The following is a 13957-nucleotide window of genomic DNA, read 5'->3' as shown; positions in this document are numbered from 1 at the left end:
TCTCCCTCCCCTAGAAGGTAGGTTCTAGGTGAATGGGAAATTCTGTTTCATTCATTTCTGTGCCTCTGACACCTAGGATAGTAATTGGAACATATTTACTGATCATGGATCTTTGTGTAGTTAATGAATGAATTAATAAATGAATAGACTGAAAAAAGAACCCCAAAGTGAAGCTGGAGAGTGAGGGGTCCAGGATGAGGGTGAAGAAACAGCCTCAGACAGGAGAAAGGATATATTTTCCATTGAAATCAGAGGAAACAGATGAGGGGGGCAGGTGCAGGTGGTGGGGCAGGAGGTTTGGGACCTCCCTCTTGTATCTTCTCTCTGAGGTGGGCAGTTGCATCACCATAAGAGAAGTGGGGAAAGGATTTGGTGATGAGGATAACAGCCAATGTTCACTGATCACAGCTATGTGCTAAGTTCTGTTCTGAGTGCTCTCCACATCTCATCTCATTCCCTAACATCTGCTTGGAGAAGTGGGTGTAATTAACTCAATTTCTAGGTGATGATAATAGAGTGCCAGAGAGGTTGAGGAAACTTTCTTCACTTGTCCAAGTAAGTAGGATAAACAGGGGCTGAGCAGGTGTGTTGAACAGGCAGAGGAGATGGGCACAGATGTGTGAAACCAAGTTATGCATTTGGGGCACTGCAGGTGGTGTGGGGAGGGCAGTGCAAGGTGGCACATGGCAGGGAGTGTCCAAGGATGGAGCAGAAATAGGAGGACTGGACCCCTGAGTGCCTGCAATGCAAAGATAAAATGTCCAGGGATTGGACTTTATATTTTAGGGTAGTGTTCCTCCAACTGAGTAATGAAAAAACTTGCTTAGACAAAAACTAATTTCTAGAATACATTTGAAAATGTATCCTCATACCTTCAGGGAATCAATTTGAAATTGCAGTATTAAAAGTTAAAATCTGTCATTAGTGAGCTCATTTGCCACTGATGTGATTATAAACATAACAGTTAGCTTAAAAACTGGAATCACTCGTTGATAATGGATTACAAGTGAGTTAATCAGGTGATACAGAGTCTGCTTAGGTTGTGTTTATTTAGATTAAAATTGACATTAAGAAAATATTTCAAAAAATTTGAAAATTCTTTTAGAATTTACAAATCTGCGTGGCATCCTCCACCCTGCTAACACTGCAGTGACAATGGGAAGCCACAGGAGGTTTGAGAACTAAGAGGAATATAATCAGATGTCTGCTTTAGCAAGTTTACCCAGAGAATCTAGACTATGATCAATACTGTAAAAACTTTTCAAAAGCAATGTGTATTTTATGCTCGTTATTTTCCAGTTTTCTTGTGTGTTTCTTTATATTTATTCAGTCTTAAGTCTTAAGAGGAAAAAGATAGCAGTAACCCCTGGAGGAAGAGAAGCAGAAACCGAAGAGGTAGAGTTGTTTGCTAGTAATGGCTGTGAAGAGAAGGGCTGTGGTAAACTGAGTCCCAGGCATCTGTGACAAAAGAAGAGAGAAAAATTGGGGGAAGCAGTCCACTCTAAGAAGGAAGTCCATGAGACAATGCCTGGATTCCATTGAAAGATACCCAGTCACCTTTTTTGACCATTTGAAAGTCATCCACAATTTTTCCTGGCAGATTTTATTTCTTCCTTTCTCCTACAGTGTTGAGGACAAAGCATGCTGTGGTGGTTCACACAAAAGCAGTAAATATTAGATAAAACATTAAACAGGTGAACAGACTGTTTCCCAAGAAATACTGCCTAAGTGGTACTTTAAAAAGACAAAAAGAGATTTCCAGAAATGATTCAGACCATTTGCAAAGGGCCTAAGATGAAGAGAGTGGACTATATACATGCACACCCTCTGTCCCTTTAAACAGCATCCTCACCTGTCTCCTCCTGTCCAGTAGTGGCTTCAGTGAGGTCACCTCCTTATAAAATGGTGAGTATTCAAGGACTCTGACTTTGGCATCTCCTGCTAGAAGTGCTACAGGCCTTCCCTCCGTGGTGCTGATGGATCCCATCCTTGTCGAGCACATGACCAGAGAGGATGCACCTGCAGCTGTTGTACCTCCATGTGCTGGAGTCTCACCTCTGAGGAGAGGGACAGGGGAGCTCGCTGTCCTTTACACCTTGGCCAGAAAATCAGTCACCTCAGGGTTACTCCCTGGCCATGGAGCAGGTTACTAACCAGTAAGAGGGAGACCATGTGGAGAAATGTGAGTAAAGGAAGGACTCTGGACTAACCCCAAGATGGATCATGTTCTCCCTCAGGAGTCTGGAGGAATAGACACAATCTGAGACCTGCTTCATTTTGTCCATAACACTTATCAGGTTATAACCAATTTATATTCTTCTTTGTTTATTATCTGTCTCCCTGTTCTTGTATGTAAGCTCCACAGAGGCAGAAATTTTTGTCATTGGCTAGATTCCCAACCCCTAAAACAGAAGATATGTAGGACTGCCAGATAAAACACATTGTATTTTTATTTCCTAAATCATGCAATGTTAAACACAGAGGACTCTCAGTAAATATTGGTGGAATAATGAATACTGTTTTCTGCTTCGAGTTTGAATTGGGAAACAGAGAAGTCAATCAAGGCAACAGGCAGAGGATAAAAGGGAAGCGGTGTTGAGCTTATAAGCAGAGACCCCTGTCTGTTTGCTGTGAGCCAGACACTGTGCTGAGCAAATAGATTGGGTAGGGGGAGTGAAGAGAAGAGTCAGAGAGAGCCCTCCCTTCAAGCAGCCTTCTGACCTCAGCTCACACTCTCCTGTCCCCTTCAACCACATCCACCTGGCAGTCTCCCCACAGCCCTTTCTCAGACACTCACATTTCTGCTCCTCTGACTGACTCAGTCTTTGGATCACTGTGATTCAGACTCTGGGCTGGGACAGAGCTTCAGTCAGGACCCTCCACTGCCTCCAGTCTCTCAAACTGGAATACTGCCAGAGGCAGGAGAGCTTTCAGGGGCTGAATACTGTAACTGGTAGGGCTCCCTTTAGGACTCCATGTAGATTCATGTCTGGCCCTAATGCCACCACGTATCCAAGCTTGCCCCCAGCCCTGAAACAGATGATGACAGGGATGAACTCGGGACAGTGCACCCCTTCTCCTACATTTGTGATATAAGATAGCAATGATTTCAGGGAAAGGAGTCAAGTCTAGAGATTGTCCTACACAGACCTGGGCTAGTCAGTCTCTCCACAGCACTGCCCATCTGGCACTCACAACAGCTGGCATGAAGCTTTTGAGCTCAGTGGACCTGTTGGCCATCCCTTATGTGTACACTTGAGGAGAGCAGGCAATGCAGCTGGGGTTCCAAGGAAGGAGAAATATCTGGAGAAAAACAATTTTGCATTGAAACAAAATAAAAAATAAAGCCCAATGCAGGATGCATCTGCTAAACACTTTCTACTTCTTTGTTCCTACAGGGATTTGCAGGAAGGTAGAGACAATGGGGACAAGGAGCTGTTGCTAGGAATCAAGGTCTGGTATGAATGAACTCAGAGACTGTGCAGCTTTCTTATTAGGAGGGAACTGTAGTGAAGTGCAGGTAGAATGGGTGAAGCTACAGAAATGAAGCTCTGGAGGAGTGAGAACTCAGGAAAAATATGGATCAGATGAGTCATCAAGCATCAATACCCTCAGTCAACTTTGGCGGCATAAATCCTCTCCAAGCTCCTCTTCAAAATCTGAGCCTCTCTCTGGCTGTGGCAGCATTTAAGGCCAACAGACCCAGATGCAGGTAGTAACTGTGCTCTTGATCGAGGGGTGCAGCATTTTGATTAAGCGTGTGAGCTCTAGGCTTATACCTTCTGGATTCACATGTGCCTCCACGAACTGCACTGGCTGTGTGATCTTGGACATATATTTATCCCTTTAAGTCTCCTCTACAAAATGTGTTGAATTGTAGTGACGGCTCACAGGAAGGATGTAAAGATGGAACAAATGTAGGGGCCAGCCTGGTTGCTGAGTGGTTAAGTTTGCATGCTCCACTTTGGCGGCTTGGGGTTTTGCTGCTTCAGATCCTGGGAGGGGACATGGCACCGCTTGTCAGACCATACTGAGGTTGTGTCCCACATGTCACAACTAGAAGGACCCACAACTAAAATATACAACTATGTACTAGGGGGATTTGGGGAGAAAAATCAGGAAAAAATAAGAAAAAGAAGATTGGCAACAGTTGTTAGCACGGGTGCCAATCTTTAAAAAAAAAGAAAAGATTGGAACAAGGGTATAAGTGCAGTACCTGGTACAGGATTCTCAATAAACATAAACTATTGCTCTAATAACTTTCACTCCAGTTTACTTGATAATGTGGTAACTTATTAACACCTAGGTATCGCTCTAGATTGCAAATCCCAAAAGAGAGATGTCTGGGATGGTTATTCTCTATTTGTACTTCTCTCTCCATCCCCCGACCCTAATCCTCTCCCTAGTCTTTTCCAGTCAGCTCTGTGCCCCACAGGGTGACCTCTGAGGACTGTATCGGCAGCCTCTGCAGTCTGGATTCTGGTGATGATCGTCCAAGAGGAGACAACAGCAGAAGATCCAAAGGGTGGAAGGGCAGAGACTCTGGGGGCATCTATTCCCATAGCTCCATCTGTACTGGGCAGCAGGTGACAGTGACCACCTTCCTGCTCTAGGGCCACAGCTCTGTCAGGACCCTCTATTATGGTTTTAAGTCTCATTTCCATTGAAAATACTCTCCCATTTCTCCTTCAGATACATTGGTGATGGTATCTGCTGTAGCCCTGGCGTATGTCATGGTTCTTTATTGATGGCATCCTTTAAAACTTCCCCTGAACTTTGCAAATGGTTCTTCCATTAGACTTTCCCCAGTCTTCTGGACTGTGTCTAATGTCCTGCTAGGACTGTGACTGACTTGGGGCTTTATCTCACTCATTTGTTCAAGTATTAAATCTCACCTTATCCACAAAAGCTTTCACTGATCTTCAAGACCAGAAAAAAATCTCTTTTTCCTATAATGTTCAAAACAGTTGATAAGGCAGGAGAAGGCACCTGGAACTCCACTCACCCCGTCAACTCAGCCATTCTAGAACATACGCTTCCTCAGAATTCACAATATCACTCATCTAATTTTCTTCCCTCCCTTTCTCCTTGTCCTTTTCCAGAAGCCAGTCGAGTCTAAGATGTTTTAAGAGACTTGTCCAAGCTCAGAGATAGTTGGTTTTCTGATTTCTAGCCTAGTGATCTTTCCCTGATCTCAAGCTGCTCATGCTTAACTCTGAGAGTCTTATCTGGAGGATCCCTAGGGAGAAAGTGTCCCTGATCCCAGGAATGTGGAGACCTGAACTGGCAGTTTAGCCTTTGCATTCAGGCAGATGAGCTTCCTTTCTAAAGTACCATTCCATGAACAGAAGATGAAGGCATTTCCTGGATGGGGAAAAGGTTGGGGTAAATGATGGGCCAGGGGACCCCTGGGCACAAGAAAGGAATGCACCAAAATGGATTGTAAAGCAGAGTCTAAAGGGGAGGAGGTGGAGATGGTGGAAGTCAGGGTTGCAATCTCACTTTTTGGTGCAATTTCTTGCTGTGGGCAGCACTCCTTAAGCTCCATCATAAGTTTCCTTCCAAATTTCATTTACTCTCAAGTCTTTTTCTTCTCCTCTATCCCCTCCTCCCACTTCGTTTGCTACCAAAACTTTGAAGTGAGGACCACCATTCCTAAAAATTTCTTCTGCAACTAGAATAGCTGCCACCCCAGCAATGGGATGAACATTCCCAAAACTGGCTGTAGAATGTTCCTCCTAGAACAATGCATGACTCTAGGATATTCTCATTCAACCCTGCTGCTACCATGGGTCTGTGAATGCTAAGACTCTAGGATCCTTGTTGGTCTTCCACTCAATCCCTGTACCCTAAGTTACGTAAATGAGCAAACGCCCAGATCCAGGGTGGCTTAATGACTCTTTTCCTTGACATCCTTGAAACAGTGACAGCTCTGGACCTCTCTGACTAAACTTGTGACTGTTATTCTAACTCACTGCCAGTGTTCTTCACACCCAACATTGTCTTCCCAATCACTGTAATTTGCAAACATATTTAACAAAGTTGGTGACTATGGGGTACATTCATGCCTGCCAAATCTTTATCATCTCCCATTGTTTACCTTATTGACATTTATTTCAATTGCATGGGAAGTGTTGTGCATATCCAGCTTTAGGGCCTCAATACATTACACACACATCTTCCCTTCTATAGAAAATTCTTGAGCCTCTCATCGTCTTCTCACATGAAAACTAGAGAGTTCTCTGAAGTGAGGAGGATCACAGAAGAGGAGAGGAAGGATTCATTCCTCCAAACTCTGCTCCTTCCTAGGAAAAGATCACACTGCAGAATCCTCATTGTGCCCTCTCTCTAAGACCCCAATAATAATACTCAGTAGTTGTTCAGTGCTCCCCTTGCTCTAGGGTCTGTGTGCATCCACATGGCTCAAGCAATCCCCAGGGGGTGAGTTTTTGTTTATACTTCATTGCACAAAACCAGCCAGGGAAGTAGTATGATCCCAACTTTTCAAGGAAACTGAGGATAAGAGAAGTTTCACGACTGGATCAAAGTGCTCACCTACTGAGCAGCAATGCCAGAATCGGATTTGGCTCTGTCTGACTATGAAGCCTGACCTCTGAGCTGTTTCTACTGTGCGGCAGGCCCTGATCTCATTGCCTTGGCCTCCTATGGCTGCCCACACTGACCAAAGGGAACAGGACCTTAGCTCAGATTGGCATAGGCCCCTGATGACCACAGATGGTCAGTAAGAGCAGGAGAGAAAGCACTGGCCACAGAGAAAACACAACAGTGCAAAGGCCCTTGGCCAAAACACAGGATGTCTTTGTTCTGCACTGAGAATTTATTTCCCAAAGAGATTAACATGAAAGAGATAATACGGTTTTCTTGTTCCCTCTCAGGCTTTCCCCCATACTTACCTCACACAGAATGATCCTTGCCTGTCTCCACTTTGTCCTTCACTTCCCCTGTCTTCTAGCATCTTAGGTTGAATGATATGAAATATTCATTCTCTGGAGTTTTTCTGCGTTAGGCCACAGGAACAGAAGAGTCTTGCCCAGAGGCTGGACCAGGCGAGGCCAGGCAGGGGGTGCACAGTAGTCCCTTCTCTCTACCTGCAGAGAAGGGCCCAACTGCAGATCCAGCAAACACTACCATTGGGACAGGAGAAGGGAAAAGCCAGGGAGACCAAGAGACCTAGAAATAGGCAGGTGTGTGGAAGTAGCAGAAGCCATGATGGAGAGCTGCCCCAGGAAGGACACGCAGGGATCCTGGGAAAGATAGAGCCCTGTCAGCAGGAGCCTTCTGGACCCTGGATAAGGCCATAGGACAGGAAGATTTTATAATCTTTCTTCTCAAGGTTCTAGATATGTTCATTCAATAAGCACACTTCATTTGTGTGCCAGGGATTATATGAAGAGCCAGGGGTGCAATAAATAGGACACAGTTTCTGCTGGCCAGGAATTCACAGCTAACTCATTCAAACAGCAAATAATATCATTTGCTATGTGCCGAAAATCATTCTAAGTGGTTTATTCACGTGTGAACTTCTGAGTTCTTGCAACAACCCTCAGAGGCAGGCACTGTTACCCTCATCACCACCATCCTCATCACGCTCATTTTACAGATGCAGGAAGTGAGGCAGAAAGAGATTAAGGAACTTGTCACAATTAGAGAAGAGTGACTCATTATAGACTTTGAAATCAGGCTATTCTTGGGGGTCAAACAGCACGGAGTATACTAACAAGGAGCAATGTACTGTTGCTGTGAGAAGGGGAGTGATGGGATAGTCCAGGGAGACTTCCAGAAGGGGGCAGCCTCTGAGGTGTGACTTGGAAGAAAGGAGAGAGAGTGTAACTAATACAGATAACGCCAAAGTTAAAATTTGAATTTCAGATAAACAACAACTAATTTTTAAAGTATGTCTCAAATATTGCATGGGACAAATTTGAATGGGCATCCTGTATTTTTATTTGCTAAATATGGCAACACTACCCATCCGTCAAGCTTTTGCTTACACGAAGACTGCATACGTCAGGGGTTGAGGGTGTGGAGAAGATGAGACTTTAGAGCCAGATGAGGGGAGGTCATAGAGGGCCTTGGACACCATGCTTAGTGCTTTATACTTTATTCTCATGGAAGGATTTAAATGGAGAGGGCATTAGAGGCCCAGATTAAATGTGTGCTCTTTGAAGTTCTCTCTCAGGACAATGAGGAGGAAGGATAGTTAAGGAAACAGGAAGTGGGGGAACTACCGTAACAGTCCAGGCGAGAAATTACAGTGACATGGACAGAGGCCAGGAGTCTGAAGAGGAGGAGGCAGTTCCAAGAGATAGTAAAGAGATAGAAACAGGGCTGGCTTCATAGGGGCGTCACCTGTGCAGTTGCATAGGACCCTGCACTCTGAAGGGTCCCACACTTGGTTTAATGCTCTGCTATTGCCATCTTGGAATTCTTAAGAATTTTATCTCTGAACTTGTAGGTTTTAAAAATTAACATATAATTTACATACAATGCTATATTGATTTCAGGTATACAACATAATGTCTAAATATTTATATATATTACAAAATGATCACAACCATGAGTCTAATAAACATCCATCACCACAGTTACAATTTTTTTTCTTCTGATGGGAATTTTTTAGATGTACTCATTTAGCAACTTTCCAGGATACAGAAAAGTACTATTAAATATAGTCAGCATGCTGTACATTAAATCCCCGTGACTTATTTATTTTATAATTGGAAGTTTGTACCTTTTGACTCCCTTCACCCATTTGTCCCACTCCCCTACCTCTTTCTCTGGCAACCACCAATCTGAAATTTGTGTCTATGAGTTTTCTTTTGGTTCCACATATAATGAGATCATACTGTATTTGGCTTTCTCTCCCTGACGTTTCACTTAGGATAATGATGATGTCTATCCATGTTGTTGCAAATGGCAAGATTTTCTTCTTTTTATGGCTTCTTAACATCCCATTGTGTGTGTGTATATATCTATACATCTATACCACATTTTCTCTATCCATTCATCTATTGAAGGACACTTAGGTTGTTTCTATACCGTTTATTGGAAATAATGACATGATGATGGGACTGCATATTCACTTAGAGTTATTGTTTTCTTTGAATAAATATCTGGAATTGAAATTGCTGAATCATACGGTAGTTCTATTTTTAATTTTTTGAGGAAGCTGAATACTGTTTTCCCTAGTGGCTGCGCCATTTTACGCTATCAACAGAGCACAAGGGTTCTTTTCTATACATCATCGCCAACACTTATTTCTTGTCTTCTGGATGATAGCCATTCCAATAAGTGTGAGGCCATATCTCACTGTGGTTTTCATTTGCATTTCCCTGATAATTAGTGATGTTGAGCACATTTTCATGTTTGTCATCAGTATGCCTTTTGGAAAAAGATCTATTTAGTTTCTCGGCCCATTTTTACATTGTTTTGTCTTTTTTGCTTTTGAGTCTCATGAGTTCTTTATGTATTTTTAATATTAACCCCTTGTCAGATACATGATTTGCAAATATTTTCTCCCACTCAGAAGATTGACCTTTCATTGTGTTGATGGTTTCCTTTGCTGTGCAGAAGCTTTTTAGTTTGATGTAGTCCCACTTGATTACTTTTGCTTTTGTTGCCTTTGCTTTTGGTGTCGTGTTCAAAAAATGATTTCCAAGGCAGATATCAAAAAGCTTACCACCTATGTTTCCTTCTACAAGTTTCATGGTTTCAGGTCTTACATTCAAGTCTTTAATCCATTTTGAGTTAACTTTTGTGTATTTTGTAAGATAGTGACCAGTTTTATGCTTTTTCATATGGCTGTCCACTGAATGCATGTCCACCATTCCTTGCCTCTCCATTCACATATAGTATTTGTGATGCTCCATGAGCACAGATTTCTAGCGGACCCATATTCATAGGAGTTCAACAACACTCAGGGTGCATACAGGATAAGCCAGTTACATCTATGACTGAGTAAGTGTGGGTTCTGTCAGTCCCTAGAGATCACGCTTCCCTTTTGAACCAAACCTTGCTTCAAATGCAAAAATAAGACAGTGGAGTGCTAAGAATACGATCCTATCCTATCATTTCCTGTGCTACTTCCATGTATTTGCCAAAATTTTGTGCTGAAAATGATGATATAGATGGTAAGGAAAAGATAGGGCCACCTGCAGTTCCTTTTCCTTCCACTCCTTCCTCGCTCATCAATAAGCCAAAGATACTGTTGGTAGAATGTGCACATACCAAGAAAAGAAATAAAAACATTTGAGTTAAGTTTTGTACATGGTTTCCACTGTTCTGGTAAAAATAGAATATATGTACAAGCTATGATATCCAAATGATGCAAGTTTAATGACTCCACACACAAGTTCAATGCTCTGATTTTTGCATTTAAAACTTACAATGCACATTATAAAGATGAATGGTAAAATTCATGCTAATAATTAAAAATTCTTATGTTTCTTTACTTAGAACAGTAATAACTAGCAACTAAAAGCTATGGTGACAAGTCACACATGTATGAGAAAGACTGTAGAAGAAGGAGAAAAGTTTAATATTTTAGTAGTTGTAAAGGCACTTTTTCCCACTTTTTTCTTTTTTTTTTAAAAGAAACTAAGAGACATCAAGCAAGTCATGGGCCACTATCATTTCTGTTATGATCTTTCCAGCTAGTGAGACTTTGTCAATTGGCCACATCTCCATAATCAAGAATCTGAGCTGAAAGCTATTGTTTTTTGTTTTTTTTGTTTGTTTTTGTTAGTAAGGGTTATTGGCCCTGAGCTAACATCTGTTGCCAATCTTCCTCATTCTTTTTTTTTCACCCTACCCACAGCCCCAGTATTTAGTTGAATATCCTAGTTGTAAGTCTCTCTAGTTCTGTGTGGGATGCTGCCACAGCATGGCTTGATGAGTGGTGCGTAAGTCCACCCCCAGTATCCGAATTGGCAAACCCTGGGCCACGGAATTGGAGCAGGAAAACATAATCACTTAGCCATGGGGCTGGCCCTCTTTTTCCGACTTTTTGAACAAGGGGTTTCACATTGTCATTGTGCACAGAGCCCTGTAAATTATCTAGCCAACCCCAGATAGAAGTGGCACCTGCTAGATGTGGGGTAGAGAGAATGAGTTTCCTGGCATGATTTGAAGGTCTTGGTTTGATGACTGGGAACAACAATGTCACTGCTGAGTCAGGGGAGACATGAGGAAGAGCAGGAGGAGATAATGATGGCAGTTCAGTATGTATTGCATTTGAGGGGCCTGTGGGACCTTTAGACAGACACATCAGACAGATGGGGAGCCAGGCCTGGGGTTAAGAGAGAAGTGGGTTATCCATGGAAGACGGGGGAGCGGCTCATGCCATTGGCCAAGATCATTCTGGGAACAGGCAGAGAGAAAGAGAAGAGTTCTGAAAGGAGAATGCTGGTGAAATGAGGAGCAGTGTGGAAGGGAGGACCTGATGTGTAGGGCAGAACTTGCCTATGACACTCCAGGTGCAAGAAATGTCATACTTCTTAATTTTACTAAACAAATTAAAATTCTGTCCTGGGATTGGCAAGAAGCCCTCACCCAATCACTTTGCATTACTCCATGTTCCTCTGCTGGTGGAGCAGCACTCTCAAGGTTTACACAGTTTTGCAGACTTCTTTAGTTTCATAATATTGTTATCAAACCCCTTAGCTGAGAAAGGAAAAATGTGTAGGCAGCCTTCTTTCTTTTGGCCTGCCCACCTCCCTTACTGCCCATCTTCTTCTGTAGGCATGAAAGGTGGATTTAGAGGGATGCAAATAAAACTGAAGTTTCAGAGACCATTCCAAGGTCCTGTACTTGATATATATGCACAATTTTGTATGTTTTCCTTAGAAAGGGGACTAAAGTTGTATAATCTCATGGCCACAGAAGGCATATGTTTTACCCAGATACTACATGACATGCACACCAAAGACCCAGATGTGCTGATATGGCCATGTGCTCTAGGACTGGATGTCTTGATTGCAACGTGAATGTTACACAATTCCTCTGATGTCACTTTCATCAGAGCTATTTAGGGAGGGCCTACTACGCTGGGGAAAGTGAGGAACCTCTTTGAGATACGACCTCCCTGAAGAACTGTTGCTATGTCTATACATTCTAGAACATGCAGGTATATACATTGCTTAGCGTATTGCCAGCTGCTGCAAAAAAGTATCTCCCAAAATGTCAGGGGCTGAACCCACAGCAATTGAATTCTTGTTCACATGATCCTCAGTGCAGTTGCTCCTGGGTGGCAGGCAGGTTTCATAAGTGTGACTCCTTTCATCTGACTCTCCATCCCCAGGGCACAGAGTCCTCTGCATGTAGCCAGAAAAAAGAAGGAGAAAGTGGCCGCCTCCTAAAGGCTCTGGCCCAGACAGGACACACCTCCTTTGACCCATATGCCATTGGGGAGAAACAGTCCGTGGACCCATCTGTATTCAAGGGATGCTGGGAAACGTATGCCCTGGCTGGACAACTAATAACCAGTGATGGCTGTATGTTATGGAAGGAAAAGACATGAATTGTGGTGGACAATTAGGTTTCTCAGGATGGGTGGGGAAAGGTATTATTCAGACCACATATCAAGAGCAAATCCCAATTTTGGATTACACTGGGCAGAGCAAATAAATGTTGCAGACAATCTTTTCTGCTTTGTTTTTCTTTCTGTGGGGCTGTTGTTAGCCAAAAGAGACGTGCTCTCCAGAAATGTTAGTCTCAGCTCCAGGGATGGTAATTTCTAACTGACAGAGCACTAGTAAAGGCTGCTCCAGGCTCTGAATGAAGCACATACTGTTAAACCCAATTTGCATTTGTTTCAAAAATAGACTGTACCTGAGGGCAATTTGTGGAATTTGAGAAGCTTAACTTCTGGATATCCAGTCTCCTCTTGCTACTCGGTTTTAGATGCCCAGGGCCTCCTGATTTTTCAGCATTCTCTCTTAGCAGACAAGCTTCTGTAAGGCAAGGCCCTTATCTAGTTCACATTTGCATACTTGAAGGCATGGAGTTAGTGCCTGAAAGACAGGGGTAGGTGCCTAAACCACTGGTTGAATAAAAAGAGAGAGAGAGAAATTATCACTATTATTGACTTTCTAAACTCATTTACTCTACTTCTTTTCCACTGCATCTGAAGTCTTTCTTTCTCATTGTGGAATAAAGGCTCTCTCCTTCCTTAAATAGACTCCAGGCAACAGGAAGCAGGTGGGAGTCTTCTGGTGCAAGGGAGTCTTCTCACCCCAGGATTATTCTTTATCCAAATCCTGCCCAGGAGTTAATCATGTTTTCAACACTTTCCCTTTGTGGGAGGGAGAGCAAGAGTCCTTCCTCATGTTCCTTACCTATCTTCATTCTTAGAAATATGATTAAGCTGCTCTGATCCACATAATGAGGAACCTGAGGCCTAACCAGAATAATCCCTCAACTAATCAGTGACAAGAAGGAACCATTATAAAATGATAATAATAATGGTAATAACATTTACTCTTTACTGTGTGTATGCATATTAGACAGGTTTCTTTTGGAATCATGCCTCAAAACAAATACCAAACATCTCAGGAGATTATATCAACACTTATTTTTGTCCTTCATGGGTCTGCAGGGTGATGAGAGTGCAGCTGATCCAGGGTGGCTCCCCTGGGCTTGGATGACTAGATTGCATTCTAGGCTGGAGGTTTGGTTCTGGTGAACTCCAAAGGTCTCTTTATTCTGAGACAAGGACCTAAGAGACATTTTCTTCTTCCAGTCCTGGCAGATGGCAGAAGCAGAGGAGCCCAGCCAAACCATGCAAGCATGTTTAGAGCCTCTATTTCACTGACATTCCATTGACCAAACAAGCCACATGACCAAGGCCAAAGTCAGTGAGGTGTGGCACTGCAAAGACTCATGGCTGACAACAGGAGAATTGTGGTCAGTAAGCCTATCTACCACAGGAGAGAGTTCT

Source organism: Equus caballus, chromosome 20, assembly GCF_041296265.1.
Source record: "Equus caballus isolate H_3958 breed thoroughbred chromosome 20, TB-T2T, whole genome shotgun sequence".
Lineage (NCBI taxonomy): Eukaryota > Metazoa > Chordata > Mammalia > Perissodactyla > Equidae > Equus > Equus caballus.
Note: the sequence above shows the minus strand (reverse complement) of the source record.